This window comes from Aythya ferina (genome assembly GCF_964211825.1).
Source record: "Aythya ferina genome assembly, chromosome: 26".
Taxonomy (NCBI): domain Eukaryota; kingdom Metazoa; phylum Chordata; class Aves; order Anseriformes; family Anatidae; genus Aythya; species Aythya ferina.
The window spans coordinates 774,987-791,821 of NC_140324.1; the positions used below are offsets into that span (position 1 = coordinate 774,987).

The 16,835-nt window shown below is 50.3% G+C and overlaps 1 long non-coding RNA gene across 4 annotated transcripts; it reads right to left on the minus strand.

Annotated features, from left to right (window-relative positions):
* Positions 1–5,655: 5,655 nt before the first annotated feature.
* Positions 5,656–16,801, minus strand: LOC311423911. 4 transcript variants are annotated; one of them, XR_014685933.1, is made up of 4 exons: positions 16,615–16,801; positions 12,203–12,344; positions 8,312–9,120; positions 5,656–6,710 (listed from the first exon to the last, which is right to left on the minus strand). It is a non-coding gene; the product is annotated as an uncharacterized lncRNA (long non-coding RNA). The 4 variants fall into 4 exon arrangements; XR_014685934.1 differs by having other exon boundaries at positions 16,551–16,801; XR_014685935.1 differs by lacking the exon at positions 16,615–16,801 and adding an exon at positions 13,259–15,539 and having other exon boundaries at positions 12,203–12,541.
* Between the last annotated feature and the right edge of the window lie 34 nt (positions 16,802–16,835).

Sequence of the window (16,835 nt, forward strand, 5' to 3'; positions counted from 1 at the left end):
ACCTCCAACCTGCTGGCCTTGCCCTGAAGCCCTGGGTCATGGGGCTTCACGCCAAGCCCAGCATGGCCCTGTCCTGCAGGCACAGAACAGTAACTTCTGCAATCCCCAGACAGCAGCCCCCATCCCTCCCCTCTGGGCAGATTTCCTGCTTCTTCTTTATCTGCAGCAGCAAGAAATCCTGCCCCAGGACTCTCCCGTGCTTGCTTTCCTTTGCTGGCACAACAGCATGCACACTGCACACCTCCAGTGCTAGGTGGGTTCCTCTTCTCTTGGAAGAAAAGACAAGGATCAAGACAGAGCAGTCTTGCTGGTCTGTTGAAGTCCAGAGCAAAAACCTGCTGCCCTGACAACTGCCAAGCATCAGGGAAAGCCTCACCCGCTGCTGTCAAACCAAAGCCCAGGCAGCAAGGCTTTGCTCCACAAGCTCCCCAGAAGCTTGTCCACTCTGATGTCAAGCAATTCCAGCACTGAGGTTCCCTTGTTCCCATTAGGAGACTCTGAGGCCACATCTACAGAACAGATTTTACACTGCTCTTATCCACTTGGATTTCAACCCAGCTGGGACCATCTGCAGAGGTTCCCAATTCAGTTGAAACAAGACCTGAGGTTTGCTCAAGCTCAACTGCATACCATGGCTGCAGCAGTTTCACAATAAAGCAAGGTCAGGATATGGCCGTGTGGTGGGCTTTGAGTCCCAGCATTTACCCATGAGAGCCTCGAGTGAGTCACGGCTGCCCTCAGGAACACGGAGCAGACTTCGTGGTGGTCAAGGGTTGGACCTTTACCACCCGGCCAAAATCTGAGGCGCAGAGGACAAAGCCCTGCTCAGCTCCAGGTTCCCTCACCAGCCTTTTGTTCTTTCCCACATCCAGAAGCTACTGCAAACACAAAACACACTGACGTCCCAGCCATCTGGCACCCAGCCAAGAGGCAGATCTGTTACCAGAGCAGCCCAGTGAGCTGGGGCCAGGGCCTTGATGCAGCTCTGCACAGCCAGGGCTCATTTCCGAGCAGGGAGGCAATGATCTAGCCTTCATTCCACACGAGCGGATGAAATCTGCCTTGAATTTAAATTCAATAAGCTCAGCCCAGCCCTACAAACCACAATTGAAACTTCGCAGTGAAAGCCAGTGTGTTTCAAATAATACATCGCTAATGATTCCCCAGTCCCTGTCACTCCTGAGCCTATGCAAAGCATGCAGAGACGCACAGGTGAGCAGAGGTGCTGCTGAACCCAGTTGTGTTTGCAGAGCAGGGTTAGAAGCAGCTGCACCTCTTTCCTCCCCTCCCCAGGCTGCCTGCAGAGCTCCGCAGCATGTGTCTGCTGCTGGAGCTCATCTAGGGACTGATTTTCTGATTTACCCCACCATGGACTGCTCCTGTAACAGCAGGGAGACCTGGGACTGGAAAACCAGTTTGCAGGGATAAATCTCTCTTAAAATCTTCTTGCATCCTGAAAGCTTGCGCCTGGACAGAAACAAATGAAGTGTGTGACGTTGAGAAACAAGAACGGCAATGAGAGAGCACGCAGGGAAGCAGAGGGCTGGCAGGCAGAGCACAGTTTACAAGACGCTTCAGTGGCCAGACTCAGCCCAGCACCTAGGCCAATGCCTCTGAATTGGCCAAAAACACAGCTCTCACCCTCCATTGGATTCATTACCATTTGGATTTTCTTAGCCATGGAAAGGGTCCTGCAGCTGTGCTGGGGTTGTGCAGGAGGCATCCCCAGCCCATCAGCTGAGCCACCAGAGCAAGGTCCAGATCCCTCAGCAGGCTGGAGGCGTCTTGGAGCCTTGTGCCTTCAATTCCCACTTAAAAACAGCCCAAGGAAGCTTTGAAGCTACCTATCCTGGCTAAACCAGCCAAACCTCCCTCTTCATCAGCAACCCCACATTCTTCCACGTATTTCTCACTACCCAACAGGGGTGAGAGCTGGCTTCCTTCACCCAGCAATTCTCATGAGATAATTTTATTTCCTGAGCAAGACAGTGGCCAAAGATCCCCAGCAGCTCGTGAACACTAATTTAATGAGAATTTTTGTTCCAAATATAATTCACACCTAATATCTGGCATGAAATGCTCAAAAGAGAATGCGCAGATCCCAGCCTTGAGCAACAGAATAGGGGCTGATTTCCTTTTAGTCCATATACACACACATGCATATATATGTAATATATAAATATGTATATGTGTATTCATATATAGAGAGAGTGAGGGAGAGCTTTTACAAACCTGTTTGGACTCCCTAGATGTACAAAACTCACAAACCAGCAGGCCCTCGTTGTAAAATTTCAATGCAGTAATTCTCAGAACCATAAAGCGCTCACAGAACTGGAATGGGACGAGCCCTGTGTCTGCTGGCACTGCTGGGGAGGACAGGAGAGTTCATCAATCTTCATTCTCATTAGCACTGGAAAGAATGTCCAACTGCACTCCTGATGGAGAGCAGCATCTCACAGCTTTCAACACCCTAAGCTGGCGCAGGAGAGGAGCAAATCAAACCCAGAGGGTTGCAAGCAGGGTGTGATGGAAGGACTGGCTGCCAGGCAGGGAGGGATGCACGTGGATCAGCCACCAACAGGCTGCTGAGTCTCCTTTCCTTCAGTGAAATTCCTTTGGATGGGCAACAGAGCAGAGAATGCTGAGCTGGGTCCTAAGCATGACTCACAGGGACCAGGCAGTGATGCTGCCACAGCATGGGATCTGGTACCTGTCCCCAAATCCCCCCCACACACACCAGAGCTCTGCACCCAGCCCTTGGGACACCATTAGCACACTATGCCCTCAGCTCATTAAATGTATGAAATTTCTAAATGAAAATAATAATAAAAGTCAGGCCTGTTTCTAACCTTGGGTGGCTTTGCTTTCTGCTTTTGCCATTTTACTCTTAACGACTCCCAGAGCTAAGATGCCAAGAGAAGGATTGATATTCATACTAGCTTGTTCAGGGATATTGGGCTGATTTTTTTTTATTGGGGTCAGAAGTAAGGACTTATATTTTTCCAAGCCCAGGGAAAGCATGTTCAGGTTGATAAATATCTGTCAGCAAAAACCATTAGCAGATTGTATGAACTACAAGGGGAAAAGAAAAAACAAAAAAAAGCCCTGTCATTCCCAGTGGAGCTGCTCAATAATCTTTTCCTCCATGTAGATTTCTGTAACACTTAGAGTGTTTTCTGCAGGACTGCACATGGACTGGTCTATTAAAGGGATAGATATCAGAACCTGTATAAAACAACAAGTTTTATTTATTCAACAATCTCAGTTAAGTAGCTGTGCAGCATCAGCTTCTCCTTTTGGTTCTCCCTGGCACAGAGGATGGGATTACCTTTGCTGCAGACCCAGCACCTGCATCGGGAACCTGTGGCATCCACTCTAGCACAGGCAGCAGGCAAGGAGCCCCCACAGAGCCCCAGGGATCCTTGCTTCCTGCAGTAAGAAACAACCCTTCTGCATCTCAATTTCCCCTTCTGTAAAATAAAAATCACAACTCGTTTTGAGCCCACTTCAAGCAATTCATGCCATTGACCGAAGCCCTCACAAATGTGCAAAGGTGTTGAGGTTTTTAGAGTCAATCTGAAAGCTTCAGTTTCCAGAGTGATCCCACACCTCTAGGTGACATTTATGAACACTTGGGGTCATAGAGAGAACCCCAGAATTATCACCCCAAAAGCCTTAGAACTAATGTCAACAAAAAAAGGATGCTCATTATTTCCTCTCTAACCTGCTTGGTTTTTAATACAACCAGGCAGTTTATGACGGACTGGGGAGAGGCAGTGATTTATCATGTTGAAATAATTGGGGTCAGCAATGTTGCTACAGTTCTTGGGAAATGCCGGTCTATGCTGTCTCTCCTTTTGGTAGAGTTGGCAGCACTGAAAACCACGATTTACTGCAGCAGCAAAGGTTTATATCTGATCCTCTCTGTAATCTCTTACTCCAGGACTTCAGGATACTGGGGGTGGGAAGCAGGCTCAACCTCAAGCTCAGGACTCGCAGGGGGAGCACCAGGATGGGTGCTGCAGGGCCGATCCCTACCACTGCACATCACAGCTCATGCAAGAACATGGCAGGAGGAAGCAGGGTGGGTGCAGAGCTCACACAGTCCCTCCTGCCCCACCACCTCCCTTCTCCTGGGAGGTGGCTGCACAGCCAGCACCGCCCCAACACGGCACCTTTGTTGAGAAAAGCCAGGCATGTAATAAAGCAGAGAACTAATTGCCCTTGGGGGGCTTGTTAAGGCCGTCAGGAAATCCTGCAGGGCCAAGAGAGCACTCGTGGAAGCACCAGGAGGTCACACTGCCAGAGATCCCCAGGCTACAGCGCGGTGATGCCGGGGCAGGGCCAGGCTCTGTGGGGCTCAGGGGGAGCGTGGTGAGATGGCCGCCCTCCCCACCAGGTGCAATAGTGGCTCGGGTTGCTTCCCAGCAAGAATCACAGCATGGTTAGGGTTGGAAGTGACATTAAAGATTGCCTCCTCCACACCTGCTATGGGCACGACCCCTCCAGCAGCCCAGGCTGTCCCCAGCCCCATCCAGCCTGGCCTTGGGCACTGCCAGGGCCAATTCCTTACCTACTGAAGAAGTCCACCCTTCAAAGCCATCCCTCTCTAATTCAGAGAAAAGGATGTTGTGGCAGACTGAGTCAACAGCCTTACACACTTTTACAGAGAAGGAGGACCACAGACCTCAGGGGTGCTTGGGCTGCCCCTGTCAATTAGGCACTGTTGAAAGCAGCGGTGAAACCCAGTCTCCTTCACGCACACACACACCCCCAATCCCATAATCCTAGGCAGGTTTTGCTCCCACCTAATTAGTCCTGCTAATGAGAGGCCATTATTTCATGGGATGAGGGCCCCACGCAACAGGAAGCTCTGGTGAAAAGGGCAACATTGCTCTTTGAGGCCTCTTGTCCACAGTTCATCCTGTGCAGGAGCAGCAGTGAGGAGATAAGGAGCCCCTGAGGCCTGGTGGAAACTCTGACAAGGAGTCTATTTTGGGCTGGCCTGGCCGGTTCCTGTTCTGATGGGCCTGGGACAAGCCCGACCTCATGTCTCAGGGATCTGCTGCCCACATCCCACTTGTCTACTGCTCAGTGCATGCTCACACTTCACTGGCCTCAGTCTCCACTGGCATGCAAATCCCTGACACGTCAGCATCGCTCCGCTTGCCTGGACACAGGCTGTGGCTCCGTGACTCAGTTCACCAAATGCCTCCCCTGGACCAGGAGCTCTCAGAGGGAAAGAGAGCTGGGATGCAGCCAGCACTCATTCCTCACCACGTCCTTGCAAAGATGGGAACTGGGCAGCCACGCTTTAGAGCAGCACAGCCTATTCTGGGGAGAGACAAGGGGAAGCCATGAGCAAATCTGATATGGAGAAGCAGACACGAGGCAAGCTGTTGACATTTACTTGGTGTCAGGATGAGGCTGGTGCCAGAGAGCAGCGGTGCCAGAGTGTGGCAGTGCACTGAGCAGGGGATACCTGCACCCTTCACCACCCCTTGCTGGGCACTGGGGAAGACAGATCATGCTCAAAGCTGCTCTGGGGCTGAAGAGAAGAAAGGACAGCTAGTAAAAAGATAGGCAAAGACATCTGCTGCCAGCTCCAGAAAAAAAAAAAAAAAAAAAAAAAAAAAAAAAAAAAAAAAGCAGGTTTCCAGAGATGAGAAAGAGGAGTTGGTGAGCGTGACAGGGCAGTGCTTGGGAACTGGGCTGCCAGGATATGGGAACCACACAGCAGACAGCTGGGGACAGGCATTGGGTGCTCTGGAAGCAGGGAAAGAGCACAGGGAGCCCTGGCAGTTAAGTAGGGATGTAGGAAGGAGAATTAAGCAATAGGTCCAAGGCTTTGCCAACTATAAACACTGTGATGGAAGAGCTTTGTATTCAAAATAAGCAAAAGCAAATTAAAGGAGGGAATTTGGGGAAGGAAAAGGCAACCGTGGGGGAAAGAGTCTGAGCAAAGATGAGCAGCCAGTGTCAGGTGAAGAGAAAGCTCTTCTCTGATTTTTGCAGAGGTGCATGGGAAACAGAAGCCTGAAAAAGGGTGCGGAAAAAGGAACAAGTGAGGGCAGGGCTGGCAACAAAAGAGGGGACCCAAGAAAATCCCGGGAAGCTTTTCAGAGCTTCCAAGCAGAGGTGAAAGAGCTGGTGTGCAGGAAGACAGAAACATAACCTCTGATTCAGGAGACAGTTTGAGAAGTAGGGTCTTGGCTCCTGGCTGGGTTTTTGGACAAGCCAGCTCCAGTGTCAGTGGCCTTACTGGAACCAGGCCACAGAAGCAAAATTCACAAAGCCACAACATGTACTGATGAGTGTCCCCACGCTGAGCTTGGAGCTTTGGTCCTTGCCTCTGAGGCAGGAAGGCAATGAAGCTGCCTGCAAATCCTATTGTGAGCACACATTACCCTTAAGTCCATGAGGATAAGGGTCCATACAGAGACACCAGCTTGCCCAGCATGCAGGATAATGGTCACCCTCATGATGTTGCTCCAAGTGCAGAGAAACCTCCTCCCATAAGACCTGTTTTCTACTCCCTTGACATTCTCAGGTGTGATAGGTGGTTTGGACGAGTTTCCAAGCTCTGCTGCATCCTTCTCCCCACACCAAATAGCCATGTGGTCCATTGCCTTCTCTTTCCTCCAGATCCCAGCTCCATCCACAGCTCCTCCAGGGGCAGAGGTTGATATTCCACATACCAGGGTCCACCTCTGGGAGCAGAAGAACACAGATAACATAAGTGGCTTCTTTAGATTCAGGATGCACCAGCAACAATTTGAAGTGCTGCAAAGCCTGGGAAAGTTTCATCCAGACAAGATACTAATCAGCGCTACTGCAATCTGTTGAGTCAGGAAAACAGAAGCATAAGACGGATTTGCAGGAAGCAAAAGGCCAGAGGCCTTGACATGGTCTCCACTTTCACCCAACCCAACAGGTTTCACGATGTATTCCTCTGGGGTCCCTGAGCTCCCGCACCATCCCACAGCAGCCTCATTCCCCAGGGCTGCAGTCCACTCAGTCAGCCCTACAAGCTCTCTGTAGGTCCATCGTAAAGAATTGCATCGATCTGCTCCAGCTCTCAGGTTTTGATCTTCACTTATCAGGCCTTCACATTCTTTTAATCCCATCTCAGCCCTCCCCCAAAGTGTTGAGATAAAAGGCAGGCTGGGAAGGCTGATAAAAGGGAACTGAACAAATCCATTAATGCTGTTTCTGTGCCAGAAATTACAAACCCCAGTCCATGTTAATTATGCTTGCCAGCCAGAGCCTCAAGACAGCAAAGTAAGACAGTAAAGTCACCCTCACTCAAAACTTGTCCTGAGAAAAAGCAACACCTGGAGGATCAGGACTCATTGGTTTTTAATCCATGCAAGGGCACTGATTTGTTGAGTTTGGGCACACAGGTCGAAGATGGGTGCTCCAACCTGAGCAGCAACAGTGCTGATTCCCAGGCAAGATAGAAGCTGAAGTGAGTTTTTTCTGCCAGTTTTTCTTTGGCAGCAGGAACTTTATGGGAAGAAGAGTAAATTCTGCAGAGCCTACATGGAGCTGCTCCATGCTACCACAGTATGTGCATCAGGGTACAAGCCTTGGCCAAGGGCTGGTGAGGAACAAGAGCCAAAAGACACAGGATCAGAAGCACACATTGAGTATGTGCAGGGCCCCTTACAGAACTGAGCCACTATGTGTCCAGCAGTGAAGGGACAATTCTCACCCGGCAAGATGTTTCAAGCTCTCTTAAAAAAAACAGCTCACCAAACTCCAAATCACAGGAAAAGCCAAATTCAGAACATTTTGTCAAAGCACTAAATCAGAGACCGGGGAGGGAAGGGGGGGAGGGGCAACTTACCAGGTCAACGGGAACATGCCTTAATTGCAACCTCTGGAAAAAAGTGTCCTTATATAAAAGGAGATTAATGGACATTTCAAAAGACAAAGTTGCTTTAGTCTAACCCCTCCCCATTTTCCTTGGTACATTGCCTAATGGATGTGTCAACAATGTCAAAACCAACAAAAACTATTAAAATACACCAACCAACTATTAAAATCCAACCAACACTCTCTCTGGAACAGCTTCAGATTTTAATTGATATCTTCTAAAAAACAAATCCTTTCTCAGGAAAAATAAACCACAGCCACTTCAGGGAAAAACACGATAAGATCTGCCCATGATGCCACTGTTTATGAGAGGCATAGGCAGGAACCTAGGTCACCAGGCAGGACCACAGCACCAAACACACTGGCACAGAAGAGCACAAAGCATCAGCGATTACCTGATTTCATCCTGGCCCCTATAGTTTTCACCACCCACCTGAGGCTTTTTTCCTTTTTGAGCAGGCGTTTGGGCTCCTGATGCTTGCTGCTCCAGGCCCTGGGATGCTGCCACCCGCCCTGGAGACAGTCCCAGTTCTGCAAGCAGGCATTATGGAAAAGGCTCATGGTTCTCCTCCTTCCTGGAAGAAGTGCCCATTGACAAGGTGCTCAGTCTTCCTCTCAGCTCCCACTTGAGCAGTCTGAAGGCTCATTAGAAAATAGAACTAATTATGCTTGATGGATAGGAACTGGCAACTATTACTCATCACTGTGCAGCAGACACCGTACAGCACACCACGCAGAAGAACTCAGCTGCAACCACTGCGGCTGCACAGCGTGCAACCAGCCCAAGCCTCCACTGCTCCCCAGCAAGAGGCTGCAGGGTGGGGAGGGCAAATTTGGGGGCTTCTGGTTACATCGCATTAGTGTCCTGACACTCAAAACAAGAGTGGGGCCTTCCTGTGGCAGGAGCTGCAGGGCCACAGAGTAAAACATTGTCAGAAGCAACCTAAGCTCTACAGCAGCAATGAATGTGAGGCAGTTTGCTGGCTGAAAAATCCTTGGACTCACAATGGCACATAGCTGGCATAGGTCAAAGGAAATCACAAGAACCGAGTCTAAAATTTTAAGTCCATGGAAGTGAAGTATTCCCCCTCAGGGAAAGCAGGGGGTTTCCCGGTTCATGTCATTTTCAAAGTTGTCCCACCTTCTCTGAGACTGGGAAAGAATATACCACCCAGGAGGATATCAACAGTCCAGGCTCCTGCTCAGGCATTTTATTCTTTGCATGTGGTTAAGGCTGCAAAACTGTGGAAGAAAGCAACAGAGCTCTGAATAAAACCCAAGCCTCTCAACTCCCACATAGTATTTGAGCTGCAAACAACTCTCTAAGCTCTTCTCTACATGTATCAACCTCAACAGTTTGGAGATTACCTAGCAGGAGGAATTAGGGCTTTTATAATACAGCGGAGGAAGGAGATGCAACAGAATGAGCCAGGGTTATTTATCACTTGCACTCTGTTTCAGTTCTGTAGGCTGCAGGCAGCTTAGCTCAGACCACAGAACACAGCCTGCTCCAGAAACACCTGCTAAGTAAATGCTCCTGCCCCAGGAAAGGAGAAACACAAATAGGAACAGCCAGAACAGTGCCTCAGACCAGTTCTCTACAATCACACCAACAGTTGCACCAATGCAAAGGAGAGAAAAGCAACATGAGGCCACGGAGGCAGCTCATGGGAAAATGCATTTAAGGAAAGTGATGGTTAACCAGACTGGAGGAGAAGGGAAGGCATGCAAAGCACTCCTCCGCCAGACTGCAGTCAGGAAAATCGCCTTTTGCTTTAGCTCTCCCACATCAGGTCATCTGGAAGCAAGCCCCTGAGGGCAGAGACTTTGACAAGTGTCTGTCTCACTGCTTAACTTGTGCCAGGTGCCACTACTCCTGCTAAACACCATTCCACTTAGCAATCCATCAGTGCTTATCTGGCCATGTGGCATCTTAATCTGCTGTCATCCTATCCTTCACAGCAATGGAGCTGCAGCAAGGACTGCGGGGTGAGATAAACGTGCCTTCAGCAGCCCATCACCACAGCCCAGCCCCAAAACTGGGGCACACAGTGGGGCTAGCTGGTACCAGAGCAGGATTGCCCCTCACAGCCCAGCATTGCTGCACCCTGCCCTGCAGCACCCACTCCTCTAGCATGCTCATAACCCCTTTTCATGGCAAGCACACAGCCCACTGCACCCCAACCCCACACAGGAAAGGCGTTTCCAGCACTAGAATCCAGTGCCTCTGGATTCCAAGGGCACTTCAGAGGCTCTGCCACTGAAGCAGAGGGGTATCAGTATTTTGTAGGATGCAGCAGCTACAGGTAGACAGCCAGAGCCTCCTGGGGCAGGGGCAACCACAGGGGAGTGAGCTTTGCAACAGCACTTCAGGGACCATGACCCTACCTTCACCCAGGAAAGGGAATGCTATTCCTTGAATTAAAGCTTTGGGAAAACCTTCACCTATTCTTAAAACTGAATGACTCTGTGGCATAGCTGTTTTACAGCTGGACGGGCGTGCATTGTTCGAGTGCCTGTGTTAGCAATCTGCCTTGTAGGTCAAAAACTGCATGAACAGGCTGTCTGCCTGCTCCTGACTCACTTTAGGGTAGCTTTCAAGGATTTACTTAAAGCAAGGTTATATTCTTAGTGCTTTCATAAGCTGCTTACTCCTTTTGACATGGAACCTGTCCCTCTGTTGCTCTGCTGAGCAGAAGCTGTGCTGGGAATGGGAGAAGCCCTTGTGCACTGACCTGTAATAGCCCCTTAAGTGTGTACACACCTTCCATACCCCTGCTCCTCCCTGCAGGGCCCCACATCGCCCCACACCTGCCCCCATCTCCATAAACACTGCAGCACACTGCCACAGTGCTCGCACTGAGCTCACTGATGGGCAGGAGACCTCCCGGAGAGGGGGGAAAATGTGGGTCCTAAACCAAGCCACCCACCTCCAGGGACTCACAGGAATTTGGTACTCGGTACATATCTCCCCTTGGCCAAAAGCTGCTGTAATTAGCCAAGGGCTTTGACTTTTTGCAATTTGGGGAACGCATGCTCTGAGCCAGTAGTGCAGGCAGGGCAGAGCTGAGCCAGCCTGCAGAGCTTGTCCCTGCTGGGGAGGACAGGGGGTGGCAGGGAAGCCATTGGATATTGGAAGGCTGCAGAGCCTTCCAGTCCAGGAAGGAGAACATCAGGGCTCTCATAGCATACACTGCAGCCTCCTCACTCCCTAGCAGTACAGTGAGTTCTGGGAGCTCAGCTCACGTTCAGGCTCCAAGACCCCAGCTAAAGTCCATTTGCTTTCTTCTGGACTTTTCACACCCTAGGGCTTGCTAAGGTCAATGTGGAAGAAGCTAGCAGCTGCTCTCAGCACCACTAAGTCCTTCACCCTCCAACTGCCCGAGCAGATCTGCCAGCAGCTGCTCAAGCACAACAGAGAGCCAAGAGGGGTGGTTTGTCCTGTGTAAGCATCCTAAAGCTCACGATATTCATTACAACTGCTAAACCAAAGCCTTTTGCTGTGGGAGGGAAGAGCAACAACCTTCCATCTCAAAAAAAAAAAAAAAACTTTCTGCAGATAATACTTCCATCTCATGTGCCTTTCCCCGCTCACTTGAGAGAATGGCTCCTCTTTTTTTTTGCAGAAGGGCCAAGCTAGCCTGTAAGTCGCACCAATGCCAGCCAAGCACATGCTCTGTGGCCGAGCTGAAGGTGCAGGAAGGCTACAGTCACCACATGGGCACAGATCACTCTAAGGCACCACTGGGCAGTCTGGAGGGGCACAAAAATGAAACAGATCCCCTAAAACAGATGAGTCTTATCACCTATTTCGGAAGAGGAGGAAAAAGTACAGACTCAAAGAGCCAGAGGCTAGAAGGGCTTTAACCAGCACTGAGATTCTCAGCCCTTCCTGCGCTGGCAATGCACAAGCAGAGGGATGGGGTTCTGCTGCCTCACTACTGTCCCCAGGGTAACATCTGTCCCCAGGCAGGGCAGTTCCCAGGGCCACTGCAAGAAGAAAACCACATTCAAAGCTCAGGAATGTCCACACTGACAAGCAGAAGGACATGCTTAAGCCAGCAGTTCTCTCTCCTCAGTACCCACCACTGGGAGCAACCCTGCTGCAGTCACAGGCCACGCTAAGTGTGATTAACAAACTAAACAAAACCATCTGTGACCCTAAAAATTCAACACATGATGTTCGCCTGACTCATGCAGAAAGAACAGGCATGGGAACAAAGTCAACAAAGAAGACCCCAGCCCATCTGCAGATTCTCCAGCTCATTTTGTGGGGGCAAGATGCTCGTTTTCCTCTTCCAAACCCAGCTGCTTCATCACTCACCTGGGATCCAGCAAACACCACATGCTGGGGACCACGAGGGACCAGCAGGGAGCATTAACTTGGGTTTGCCATTGGTGGAACTGCTGGGCCTTCTGGAGAAGATCCTGCACCACCACTGTGTAGCACCAAGGCTTCATCCAAACTGAGAAGGACACAGAAGAACACAAGTCTCACAGCCTGTGCATGCAGGAGCACCCAATACACACGCATATGCCTTTCAGCTTACACCCAGCATGGGAAAAGGCAGGGACACCCCTTGCGGTGTCCTGGTGTGAGTAGCAACAAGGCCATGCAGCATAGACACGGCCCCAGCCACCTGGGCAGGACCAAGCAGCAAACCTGGAAGGATGAGAACAGGGGGGTGAATGAGATCTCAGCTGGTGAGCAGGGCAGAGATCAAGCTATTATTCATCAATGATGGGAAAAGTCACCAAAATAGAAGTTTTGGAAGCTTCCAAAACTATTTGCAAATTGGGGCCAAATTTGTCTAATAGTTTCAGCCAAAATGGGGGAAATAATTAGAAAAACATTGAAATGCATCATTTTTAGTTCTTTTTTTTTTTTCCCCTCTAACTGAAATATTTGACTTCGGAAATGATGAAACATTTTAGTTGCAGCAGGATCTTGGAGCTTTTGTCCCAGTGAAACAGGAATGTTTATTCGATTTGTCACTTATTGACTTAGTTAAATGTCAGAAGGAAATATCAGTGTTAATTTTTATTTTTACATGAAAAAGCAAAGTACAAAAAGATTTCATCTGGTGGCAGAGGGCATTTGAAGAGGCCAGATAAAGGCACACACCTTGCCTGCCCAGACCCTCACCCCACCTTGAAACCACAAGAGAGCACTGAGCCCTTTGGGGCTAGCCAAGGCAACCACAGGGGACAGGTCAGAGGACAGGAGCCTCAACTTCACCAGCCTATGGAGCTGCCCCAAAATGGCCCTCGGAAGAGTAGGGTTGAGCATGGTGAGGCTGGGGGTCTAAAGGGCCACCAGAAAGGTGACTGAAGGCTGCTCAAATCCCCAGGCTCCCAGGAGAGAGTGCTGGGTCCTTACCCGCTGCCATGCCCACCATACCCCATCTCCTCCATCATGCAGAGCAGCCTCTGCCAAGTGCTCAGCCTCTCCTGTGGCCGTTGCCTCAGCCCCTCGCTACTTTAAGGGTCTGATGAAAATATCTGGGGCCTTCTCCAAACTTTACTAATGAAGGGCTGATCGCCATCTCCAGGGGACTCGGGCTCCCACCACACCCAAGTCAGCCCCAGTCACTTGCACATTTACCTTGGAAGTCCCTGCCCATGCACCAGGCTTGATGGTGCCAACCCAAGACTGCCCACCATGGCACATTATCGTAGTTCCTCCCAGGAACTACCACTCCTCTTGCCCTTATCACAGACAATACATCCCCAATGGACCTTGAACTCCAATCCCCTTCCGGGGGATTGACAGCCTGTCCCAAAACCACACAGGCCTTGCCCAGATAATGACCTTTAACTATCCTATCCATGGGCCAAACACTAAGTCAGCGCTCCAAGTAGCTCGTAAAAAAGCCAAGAGAGAACTACAGGAAGAGATATTTTTCTCAACACCATCACACAACTGCCTGCCTGAAGCTTGGCCACACCATTTACAACCGTTTGAGGAGCACACCCTATTCCACAGCATCCCACACAGGTCTTCTTGAGGCACTGTGCCATGGGGTACAGAGACCCCCCAGGTGCATCCTCAGAAACTGCCAGGTACTGGGAGGAGACCAAGATCTGGTGATTACAGCAAAGAGCAAACTGGGAGCTGGGGATGAAACCAGAGCTGGGAAACATTTAAGCTTTAATCTTGGAAACAGCTTCCTGATAGTAGATTTATGAGCATCAGGAATAGTCCCTTTGCAAAAGGCTAGAAGCTCTGTTGCATGGGGCTTTAAAAACAAGACTGAATAAGAGAGGAAGCAATAGACATGAGGAATGGATTTTGCTTTTACCAAAAGATGGATAGGACCCAGTGGATTGCTTCCAGCTCTGGCTGCTCTGCTCATACATAACCCAAAAACATCTCACACCTGCCTTCCGTGACATTTGCCCATGTACACAATTAACCAGCAAAGGTTGTCAGAACATTACTGCACTGCTATGAAAGGCATCCAAACAAATGTCACCAGGCCAAATTTCTATCCCCACTCTCACCCACTGCAGCTGTAGAGGTAACATCTCAGGGCTGCTGCAGAACCTTGTTTTTCAGCTAATGCCTGGGTGTAGTAGCCAGAACCAAGGGCTTGACACATCCGATTTTTGTGTGGGAGCCCATGGAAGGTGTATTTTTGTTAATACAGGCATCTTGTTTGACTTGGACGTTGAAGTAGCTGAACTTTTTCTGACTTGGCTACTCTTGTATATATATCACACTTCCCTGTAATCAACCTTTCCTTTTTCCCCTGACTTGGCCTTTTCCTTTATGCTATTGGGTATTGGTTTGCTCCAAAGCTGCTCTAGTGCTGCTGCTGGATGTTAAGCCCAGCTCTGGCAACCAAAGCACTTGCTTGCCCACAGAAGTGGCCATTTGTTTCCCTGCCTGCTGACAGCCTCATCACCACCAGGACACAGCAAGGGGTGAAAGAGCTGAAGCAGCCAACAAGCAAAGCACATCCCTGTATTTAGCAGAGATCCTGACTTCTTCCACCTCAAGATGCTCAGCTACATGCAGCCAAGCCCTCATGGCACCACACACAAGTAATTGTGTTGCAGCACGGCATACAGCACAATGCACGTGCGGCTGGCTCCAACTGGATGCCCCACAGGCTGCGGCAGCGCTGGCCATGCCAGGGGCTTTGTGCTCCTCTCACAGCCTCTACCAGGGTCTGACAGAAAGCTTGCCTGAGGCTTAGTCTCATAAAGCCACTGCACCAGTACCCTGAGAGGAGATGAGATATGAAAGTCTGACCTCAGCGGAGTACTGCAAGTCAAAAGCACTCTGACTTCAGGCTTGCTGCCCCAAGAAAACATCAGTGAAATCACTTCATTAATCCCCAGGGCCTCATTTCCTTCCTTCCTTCCCTCAGCCAAGTTGAAGCTTAAAATAGTATTCTACATTCCTCATATTTCTCTCCAAAACTAATTAATATCCAATCAGCTAAAAGTCCCTCTCACAGCAGCTTGTCTCAGTCCTGCAACCTGCTCACCCCCAGCAACAGCCTCAGCAGAAGCACCCTACCAGGTTCCCAGATCCCCCCAAAAGACGTTTCTGATGGAACATCTGGAGATAACTGCATTAAGGCAACAGAAAGCAGGAAAACACCCAAATTAAAGCCCCACGTGCAATTCTACCCCTGTCCTATGTGCATACACAACCCTTGCATGCCCATAAACACACTGCAGTAATCCTCCAACACCACAAGAACAGCTGTTTGTCACCAACTTCTAGCAGCCCCTGAAGGCAGAACCACAAGGTACCTTCTCCCTCCTCTGGTTGGTACCTGTGCTCCAGCAGAAAACAAACCATGCTCCTGCCAGCTCTCCTGGGCTCACAGCAAGGAAAAGGCAATTTCTTATTCTGACAAAAGGGTCCAGCAAGGCCCTTGGGCCAGTGCAGGGGAAAGAAAAGAAAATGGAGATGTTCCTGTCTTCATCTAGATTTCACAGATATTTCTCTCCCTTTTGGCAGCCAGGGCTAAGCACAAATCAATTGAGAAGGCTGCATGGATAACACATTACAGCTGCAAGAAAGGGATGGGAACCTGAGCTGGAAAGGAAGGGAAGCAAAGCCTCCTGCAGGAGAGCTCCCATGAAGCATCAAGCCCCACACTACAAAGTATTTCTTATTCAAAACCCAGGGGTACCATGTACACATCTGGAGGATTGCAGATGCTTCTTGCATGCAAGGAACACAGACCAAGAAAGGCTGTAACAAGTGCTGCAAACACATGGAAAGATACAGCAGCAACACAGGAGGGAGACATCATATGCATGTAAGTCTCTCACTGAACAGAGGCTTTACACAATGGTTTATTTTTAAAGCCCCAACTTCCACCCCCAGACCAAACACAAGGGCAGAATCCGTACTCCAGCCAGTCTCTGGAGCACCAGCCATGCACACAGTTAGGGACAGCCTCCTCAGCACAAGTACCAGGAGCACAGAGCAGCACCACAGGCCTGTGCTGTTTTACGGTGGCTCCAGCCCATGGTGGAAGACAACCCAAATCCCCAGGGACAAAGTGGCCTTGTCTCACATTCCACTGTCATTTGCACAGCCCAACTGGTGCAGTATTTTTCACCTCTTCCCTCTGACAGCCACCCACAGGCAGCACACCCAGCACCTCCCCTGTGCCAGCCCCAAGACACGACGAGACCAGGGGCACCTCCTGCTCCTGCTCCGTTGCCATCACCAGCCCCATCCCTCAGGCCACAGCAGCAAGGTCTTACTCGGGGGCTGGGATGCAGAACAGAGAAATCCACAGCAGAGCTGGAAGAGACAGAGCGAGTGCAGAGGCCCTCTCAACACCCAAGGGGCCAGCACGGCGCCAACCTACAAGGCAGGCACAGAAGCCCCAGCAAGCCCAGAGCCTCCCACCAGCCCAAACCTAGCCCCTCGCAGAGAGCCGCAGCGTGCCACCCCGCAGCAACCCGCCCAGCCCACCACAATA